Source organism: Stegostoma tigrinum, chromosome 19, assembly GCF_030684315.1.
Source record: "Stegostoma tigrinum isolate sSteTig4 chromosome 19, sSteTig4.hap1, whole genome shotgun sequence".
In the NCBI taxonomy this organism is placed as follows: Eukaryota; Metazoa; Chordata; class Chondrichthyes; order Orectolobiformes; family Stegostomatidae; genus Stegostoma; species Stegostoma tigrinum.
The window spans coordinates 8,536,660-8,546,415 of NC_081372.1; positions in this window are offsets into that span (position 1 = coordinate 8,536,660).

Genomic DNA, 9,756 nt, shown 5'->3' on the forward strand with positions numbered 1-9,756 from the left:
GGGGAAACCACACTTTAGTGGTCATAAGCCATTTGCCACCTGCCACTGCCCCTCACCATTCTCACCCCCCCCCCGCCCTGGGAATCAGTCAATAAAATGTAACTTTCATATTAACAGCAAGGTTCTGAATTGGAGTCCTTCAGAAAGCTAAGTGGTAGAATCTCCAAAGGGAGAAGCAACTTTTTGCCAATAGGAATAGGCCATTCAACAAGCTCATGGCAGATCAAATGCTACAGTATTTTTACCCTCCCCTTCCCAACAACCTTGTACACCCAGTAGTAATCTGAAATCCTATCAATCTCTACTGGTCAAAAGGGACCGCAGGAAGTGCTACACTTGCCCCCACACCACCTCCCTCACCCCCATCCCAGGCCCCAAGATGACCTTCCATATCAAGCAGATGTTCACCTGCACATCTGCCAATGTGGTATATTGTATCCACTGCACCCCAGTGTGGCTCCCTCTACATTGGGGAAACCAAGCAGAGGCTTGGGGACCGCTTTGCAGAATACCTCTGCTCAGTTTGCAACAAACAACTGCACCTCCCATTCCTCAGACATGTCCATCATGGGCCTCCTGCAGTGCCACAATGATGCCACCCAACAGTTGCAGGAACAGCATCTCCTATTCCACTTGGGAGCCCTGCAGCCCAATGGTATCAATGTGGACTTCAAGCTTCAAAATTTCTCCTTCTCCACACCCGCCCCCCCCCCCCCCCCCCCCCCCCCACAACTGCATCACAAAACCAGCCCAGCCTGTCTCTGCTTCCCTAAATTGTTCTTCCTCTCACCCATCCCCTCCTCCCACCTCAAGCCGCACCTCCATTTCCTACCTACCACCTCATCCTGCCTCCTTGACCTGTCTGTCTTCCCTGGACTGACCTATCCCCTCCTCACCTATACTCTCCTCTCTACCTATCTTCTTTTCTCTCCATCTTCCGTCTGCCTCTCCCTATTTATTCCAGTTTATTCTCGTTCTCTCACCCCATTCCCCCTCTCTGATAAAGGGTCCAGGCCCGAAACATCAGCTTTTGTGCTCCTGAGATGCTGCTTGGCCTGCTGTGTTCATCCAGCTCCACACTGTTATCTTACTCAAATGGCTTGCTGCTTTTGTTTGTAGATCTTCCACTGATTTGGTTCTTCACCAATGGACTGCAACCAAGGGACTGGAGAATGTTGGCTGATGCAGTGGTGTTGCACAAGTGACTGTATCTAGACTCTCTAAGAATGTAATAACTAGGAAGAGCTGTGGGCCATCTGGGCCCTTTAGCCTGCGCTGCATGGCTGATTGTTTTGAGACCCAGCTCCACCTACCCACTGACTCACCATAACCCTCTTCCTCCTTCCAAGCCTAGCTTCCTATCAAAATTCAGCTTTGTCATTATCTACACCAGAAAAGTACTCTGTAGTTTCTCCAAGGCAGCTTGAAAGATATTTTTATTCACTCATGAGGGTTGCTGGCCAGGCCCAGCATTTATTGCCTGTCCCTAGTTGCCCTTGAAGGTGGTAATGAGTTGTCTTCTGGAACCGCTGCAGTCTGCATGCTGTAGGTAGAGCCACAATGCCCTTGAGGGAGCTCCAGGGTTTTGACCCAGTGACAGTGGAGTTGCTGAACACGTACCCAAAGCAGGGGTTTTCAAAACGCTTTCAATGCATAAATAGAACATAATTTTCCATTATTTTGGTGACTGCAGAGAATTATTGCAAGGAAGAGACAGACTTTGAAGAAATAGTTTCTCAAAATTATTTTGACGTGATTAACATTGATCATCAAAACAGAGGCTAATAAAACATTTCAAAGGGATTTGAAAAGCCAGCACATTGAACAATGTTGGGGAAATAAAGGACCCTGGCCCACTTGGAATTTATTCATGAAATGCAGTGACTGACAATGAAATCAAATTATTTATTGATCCCAAGGATTTTTATAAGAACGTTACCATGTAAGGAATACTCTGGTGTCTAAGCAAAAACCTGGATAAACCAGTAGGCTTCATGGAGCATTTTAAGGAAAAAAAAGCCTCTGAATTTATGCAATGCCTTTCACAACTCTCAACATCCTGAAGTGATTTGCAGTCATTGAAGTATTTTGATAATCTAATCTGGTTGTAAAAGCAGCTAATTTGAACAAAGGAAATGCCCAGAAATAGCGATGTGAAAATGATCAGATAATTTGTTTAAACAATGCTTATTCAGTATTTAAACAAACTTCCCCCAGTGCTCCATCAGAATAGTGTCTTGGTTCTTTCACATCAAATGAGAGAACAGTCATATCTCAGCCAAATGACCATGACTCCTACACCAGGGCTGCACCTCCTATACTGAGCTGCAGGCCAAGAGTGGGTCTCGAACCTATGACCACCTGACTCAGGCTAGCTGAGTTGCAGTTGACACAACAATGCAAGGTCTGCGGAGAGATTTGGGGAAAGACTTCCACAATTTAGTGCCTGCATAGGCAGAGCAGACCCTCTCAAAATATATTAAGAAAGTAGCCTAGATTCTAACCTTAATAAAAACCAAAACTTTTTCTTGTTTTACAGGTTAATGTGAAGTACTCTATTCCAGGTACAATTTGATTGGTTACATTACTGAATGTTAGGCAAAACAATTTGTTTAAACACTGTAGTTAAAATACAACCAAAGAAAGAAGAACTTGGAATAATTTAACTCCATAGAAAATTTAACAGAATAATAGATACAGTTACTATTTCTAATTAGATGTTCCAATATAGGAATATTCCATAAACACAGCCTTGGCAATATGGCAAATTCGGAAAACAGACTTATCTCACATGCAGTTCTCTAATCCAGGAGGAAAGACAGTTGTGAGAGAGAGTGTCGCAGTTGGGAGAGATTTACTGCCTTCCAACCCAGCAACAACTGCTGAGAGCTAAAACTAAAGATCCTGGGACTGAGAGAACTTGATCTAACGCACTCGGGCTGCTTCTATTGTTCCAACTTTAAAAAAATCTTCAAGGACTCACAAGTTGTTTATCTTATCACAAACTGTTTGACACCTGACCCCCAATCTCTCTGTCTCTTGAGAAACCAGGACAAAACATACATTTTATAGCCACAGTTTTGTCACAATGCCAAAGCAATGAAGGCACGTCACCCAAGAGCAAGCTGATGAGAATTGGAGATAATGGGAACTGCAGATGCTGGAGAATCCAAGATAACAAAGTGTGAAGCTGAATGAACACAGCAGGCCAAGCAGCATCTCAGGAGCACAAAAGCTGACATTTCAGGCCTAGACCCTTCATCAGAGAGGGGGATGGGGTGAGGGTTCTGGAATAAATAGGGAGAGAGGGGGAGGCAGACTGAAGATGGAGAGAAAAGAAGATAGGTGGAGAGGAGAGTATAGGTGGGGAGATAGGGAGGGGATACCTACTAACCTCATCCCACCTCCATGACCTGTCCGTCTTCCCCGGACTGACCTATCCCCTCCCTCCCTCCTCACCTATACTCTCCTCTCTATCTTCTTTTCTCTCCATCTTCGGTCTGCCTCCCCCTCTCTCCCTATTTATTCCAGAACCCTCACCCCATCCCCCTCTCTGATGAAGGGTCTAGGCCCGAAACGTCAGCTTTTGTGCTCCTGAGATGCTGCTTGGCCTGCTGTGTTCATCCAGCCTCACATTTTATTATCTTATGATGAGAATTGGAGATGTGCGAGAGGCCAGAATGGGACGATGCTGAAATCTCAGACGGTCTTCAGGCTGAAGGAGGTTACACAGTTTGGGCGGCAGGGAGCAAGCAGGGTGATGAGAGGATTCGAACCTGAAGAGGAGTGTCTGAAAGCTGTGGCATTTCCGGACCAGCGTCAACTTAGGTCAGCAAGCATAGAGGTTAAACTAAGCTCAGTGCAAGCCCACAGATTTTTCCAATCAATTTGCGTAAAGGAAGACCTGACAAACAGCAGTTGATGAAAGGCCAGTGAACTTTTCTCTTGCAGCACTCAGTAAGCATTGCACTGGAATGTAAGCTTAGATTGTGTGGTGGATTCAGAGAATGAGAATTGAAACGCACAACCTCTGACTCAGGCAACAATCCGGCTGGCATAATGAACTTGTTACAGATTTATGGTTGTTACATTTGCACACATTGTCATATTTACTCACCCTTCCCGTAAAGGCTAGTCTCACCCTTGTTTTTTTTTGTGGTTTCCTTTAGCCGAAAAGCTCAAAAAGTTTCATTAGTTGACTACGGGATACAGCTGAATAGCTATCAAATCTCAGGCTGCCTGAAGTTCACACAAATAAAAACCGAAAGAACTGCGGATTCTGTGAATCAGAAATGAAAACAAGGTCGCTGGAAAAGCTCAGCAGGTCTGGCAACATCTATGAAGGAAAAAAACAGAGTTAACTTTTTGGGTCCGGTGACCTTTCTTCAGAACTAGGTTCACACTAATGAAGTGGAGTGATTGAGGCCTCAACTCAATTGTGTTTCGGGCGCCAATATTCTGCCAGTTAGAGAACAAATCTGTTATCACCGCTCTTTGAACCCAGTTAGCCAATTTCCAAACATTCAATCATTTGCCTTCAGTTCCTTGAGCTACAGCTTTAGCCAACAGTTTCCTGTGAGGAAATTCATCAAAGGGCTTCTGGAAGTCCATATGCATAACATCTCCAGATAATGCCCTGTCCACAATTAGAGTCACCTCTTTAGAAAGAGATGTAAAAGCAGCTCAGAGGCTAGAAATTCTGCAACAAGTGACTCACTTACTGTCTCCCAAAGCCTATATAGTGTGGGGCTGGAGGAAGGAGAGTCGATATGTCGGGTCAGGAACATTGAGTCTCCTGCTCCTCTGATACTGTCTCGCCTGCTGTGTTCCTCCAGCCGCACACTGTATTGACTCTGACTCCAGCATGTACAGTTCTTGCTATCTTCCCTGTCTCCCAAAGCCAGTCCACCCTTCAGAAAGCATAAGTCAGGAATGTGATGGAATACTCCCCACTTTCCTGCTGAGTGTAGCTCCAGCAACACTCAAGAAGCTTGATGCCATTGAGTACAAAGCAGCTTGCTTTATTCACATCCCATCTACCACCTTCAGCATTCCCTTCATTTACCACCCACACTCAGCAACAGGAGTGTGTACCGTCTGCAAGATCCCTGGCAGAAATTCACCAAGACATCTTAGACAGCACCTTCCAAACCCATCATCACTTCCAGCTAGAAGGACAAGGGCAGCAGATAAATGGGAATCCCAAATGTGTGAGGGGAGGTGCCAGGGCTACAGTGCCCACATTATCAGTGGAGTGAGGTAGGGCAAAAGGTTAAGGAGCTGGCTGTGGACTCACTGTCCCAGAGAGGAGATCTGGGACTGGTTATTCAATCTGCCTATTCATCCAGGGATCCTGTTGATATGGCAATGCTGACGTTACTATGAATGGCCGTCACTGAGGCTGTGTGGCACAGGGGCCTGCCCCACATAAAGGAACATTGAGACATCACATTCAGCATGGACTCAGTGATTGGAGGAGGGAACCCTTCCTGCTGGAGAGGTGAGGAAGGTGTTATGTTGGTGCTTCGAAGGGACAGGTAGGGGCTAGGTACTGCCCTGACAGAGCCCCTTCCAGTGGGATACAGGGCATCTGAAAAGGAAGAATACCCAGCCTCTTCCCAGCAGGAACCACTAGGATGCCCCCATGCAATAACTGGCACATTCAATGAGTGATGCCAATGCTCACAAAATCCTGGGGTCTGTTAGAATTGACAGAAGAATCTAAGAAGGTGGGAGGGTGAGATGACGGGATAGTGTGATGCATTAGGATCCCCATCCTCCCACCCTGGTATAATTTTATAGTGCACACTCCCCTTCCCTTCCTCTAACCAAGCACAATACCAGTCAATTGCATGTTCATTCACATGATACCAGTTCTCACCCGATTTCCAACCTCTCGGCCGCTCACACACCTCCCCCAGCCTGTACCGGTGAGTAATGTTGGGCCTAAGTACGTCATCACATGGCGCAGCTGTTAACCACAGCCAGCACTGGCCTCTGCTAATGACTCATTTCTCCTGTGCATCAGTGCAGTCCCAGCCCACTGCAATTTCAGCTCCCCCCTCCCACCCCGGCAGCACCAGCTGTTTGCGCCGCCCCCTTCTCTTGTCAGGGAGACAATGGGAGACCAATAAAAGTCACAGCCCAGCTCATGTTACCCTCCGACTCCCTCTGAGAACTGAAACACCCTCTTGGTCCGAAATGTGTGGCACCTTTGCGGATCAGGCAGCTGGATTGCCTCAGTCTTTGCCGAATGACAAAAGAGGCAGAAACATGAGCAATCAGTTGTGGAAAGGATAGAGAGGGGGAAAAAACAAGTATACCTGATTCTTGAAATCCTAAACATCTGTTCTAAAAACATGCACCAGGAGTGCCAAGGTATAGGGTAACAATGCTCAGAGAAGGTTGTAGGTTTATCCAACTTTGGCTCCTTCCATGTGTATTTTAATCACTTCTGCTTCCTGCTACACCTTTCGACACGAGCATCAAACACCATCAATTTGGAGAAAGAAGCTCTTTTTGATTTGCCAAAAATTTGCAGGTCTTCCTGGGCAGACAATTGTTCTTAATCCAGTATTGAAGACCAGCACTATCCAAGGTCCAGAAACAGATGCTGAGGGATGTACTAAAGCTTGGGACATTCTCAGCAGAGGCACAGTGAGGAAACGTCCCAGTCTAATGCCTTTCAATGGCTGAGGGGCTAGAAACTGCAGAACCCCCTCAGACTGTATGCATTAGAAAGAATATATATCAAGCGTGTTGAAATTGTAGTGAAGCACCTGGAGGTCAAATCTGGGCTTACGACCTCGGTTTGACTTTCCAAAGTGCAACACTTCACAGTTATCTGTATTGAATTGCATTTGCCAGTCCTCGGCCCAGTATCCCATCTGATCAATATCCCTCTGTACTTTTTGATAACCTTCTTTGCTATCAATGATGCCTCCTTCACAGTAATCTGAGCTGGTGCAAGAGTTGAACCCATGCCGTTGGCACCACTTACCAACTGAGTGTCTTCTTGCAAGCCAATGGTCACCAGCTGTGATATGGAGGGGGGGAGATGGAAGATGAGTGGGACCACATTGTCCTTGTGCCTGACCCAAGACTCCCAAAACAAATGCTCTATTCCAAGACCTGCAGTGGGAAGTGATCACTAGGAAGCCAGAGGAATCACTGCAGGGACATCCTGAAAGTCTCCCTGAACAAATGCAACATCCCCACCGACAAGTGGGAATCACTTGCCCTAAAACGCACAAACCGAAGAAAAAAATGTAAAAGCACTGAATATTTTGTGCACCACTGACTGGAGCATGCAGAGGCCAAGTGTGAACAGCAGTAAGAGTGCGCAGAATCCCAGAGTGAGACCCACCTCCTCAAACCCCACATGCCTCCCTAGGGGCAAAGGCTACAACTCCAGGATAGAACTATTTAGAACTTACAGTCTGCAGCCCACACTCACCAAATCCCTCTAAGACATCCCTTCCCCCAGACCTCAGCACTGCCCTTCCCAATCTCACCAAATCCCTCCAACCTCACCATCTCCCCCAGTCTCACCCAAACCCCCAGGAGTGGATGCAGGTCATCCTCACGGCTGGAGGAACAGCCACAGATTGTTTCCAACAGCCAACCTGCCCATAGCATGCCCCCAAATACCAATGTGACAGTAACCAGAAAAATCTATTTTCCTGATGTTGATTGACAGATAAATCTGTTTCCATGATCCAGAGGATAACTCAACGGGTGGCATAATTTACGTGCTTTAATTTAACATTTCACCTGAGAGATCTTGGAGAGTCATGACTCCTTCTTTACTACATTGGAATATTAATTGCAATTTTTGTGCTTAAAGCTTGGAGTGAGTTTCAAATCTTATGACTCAGAACTAGGCAAGAGGCCAATAGATACAGGAATAGAGTTAGACCATTTGACCCAATGAGGCTGCTCCACCATTCGATCAGCTGATGTGTTCCTAAACTCTGTTCCCTTGCCCTTCGCCCCATATCCCTTGATCTCTTCAACTAATCAAGAACCTATCTATCTCTGCCTGAAAGACATGCAATGACGTGGCCTCCGCAGCCCGCTGCAGCAATTAGTTCCACAGATTCACCAGCCCCTGACTGAAGAAGTTCCTCATCAGTTCAAAAACGATCTCCCCCTCAATCTGAGTGTGAGCCCCAACCAGAAGCACCACCTGCCGTGTGCCTGTTACCCTGCATTTCCCATGACTAATCCACCTAACCTACACACCCCTGGACATAATGGGTAATTTAAGCACGGCTAATCCACCTACACTTCTTTGGACTCTGGGAGGAAACGGGTATATCTGGAGGAAACTCACGCAGACATAAGGAAAATGTGCAAACTCCACACAGACAGTTGCCCGAGGGTGGAATTAAACTCATGTCCCTGGCAGAGTGAGGCAGCAGTGCTAACCACTGAGCCACCGTGCCACTCATGAATCCGCCAATTATAGTAATGTTCAAAAAGGGGGAATTGTTCACGGGTTTCCCTTATTGTCTATAGCAGGGAAAAATCCTGACATGCATTATCTTGAAATTGCCTCCTCCCTGTGGCTGAGAAAGTCCTTCCACAGAGTGTTGTAGCTACAGAGTAATTTCTGATATGGGCCTTAGTCTGTGTGGCTAGGTTAAATTCAAGAAGGATGTTAAGATTGACGTCATCAATCTGACCACAGCATTGAGCTCAGTAAAGTGGGAGACAGTATGATGGTTCTACAGAGATATGGATGACCAAGTATCGTTCTCATTGTCTTTCAACTGCTTTGTGTTGATATGACTGCAACGGCTTTGAGCGGGAGATCTCAGATGGAATCTGAGAAGGAAACTGCAGGGGATGGGCACATTAGAAATGTGGAGCTTATTCAAGGAAAAGCTCCTGTGTGTCCTAGATAAGTATGTACCTGTCAGGCAGGGAGGAAGCTGTAGAGCACGGGAGCTGTGGTTTACGTAGGAGGTGGAATCTCCGGTCAAGATGAAGAAGAAGGCTTATGTTAGGATGAGATGTGAAGGCTCAGTTAGGGCACTCGAGGGCTACGAGGTAGCCAGGAAAGACCTAAAGAGAGAGCTCAGAAGAGCCAGGAGGAGACATGAGATGTTGTTGGCGGATAGGATCAGGGTAAACCCTAAGGCTTTCTATAGATATTTAAGGAATAAAAGAATGACGAAAGTAAGATTAGGCCCAATCAAGGGTGGTGGTGGTAAGTTGTGTGTGGAGTCAGAGGATATAGGGGAAGCACTAAATGAATATTTTTCAACAGTATTCACTCTAGAAAATGACAATGTTGTCGAGGAGAATACTGAGATACAGGCTACTAGACTAGGTGGGATTAAGGTTCACAAGGAAGAGGTATTAGAAATCCTACAGAGGGTGAAGATAGATAAGTCCCCTGGGCCAGATGGGATTTATCCTAGGATCCTCTGGGAAGCCAGCGAGGAGATTGCCAAGGCTTTGGCATTGATCTTTAACTCGTCATTGTCTACAGGAATAGTGCCAGATGACTGGAGGATAGCAAATGTGGTTCCCCTGTTCAAGAAGGGGAGTAGAGACAACCCTGGTAATTATAGACCAGTGAGCCTTACCTCAGTTGTTGGTAAAGTGTTGGAAAAGGTTATAAGGGATAGGATTTATAATCATCTAGAAAAGAATAAATTGATTAGGGATAGTCAGCACGGTTTTGTGAAGGGAAGGTTGTGCCTCACAAACCTTACTGAGTTCTTTGAGAAGGTGACCAAACAGGTA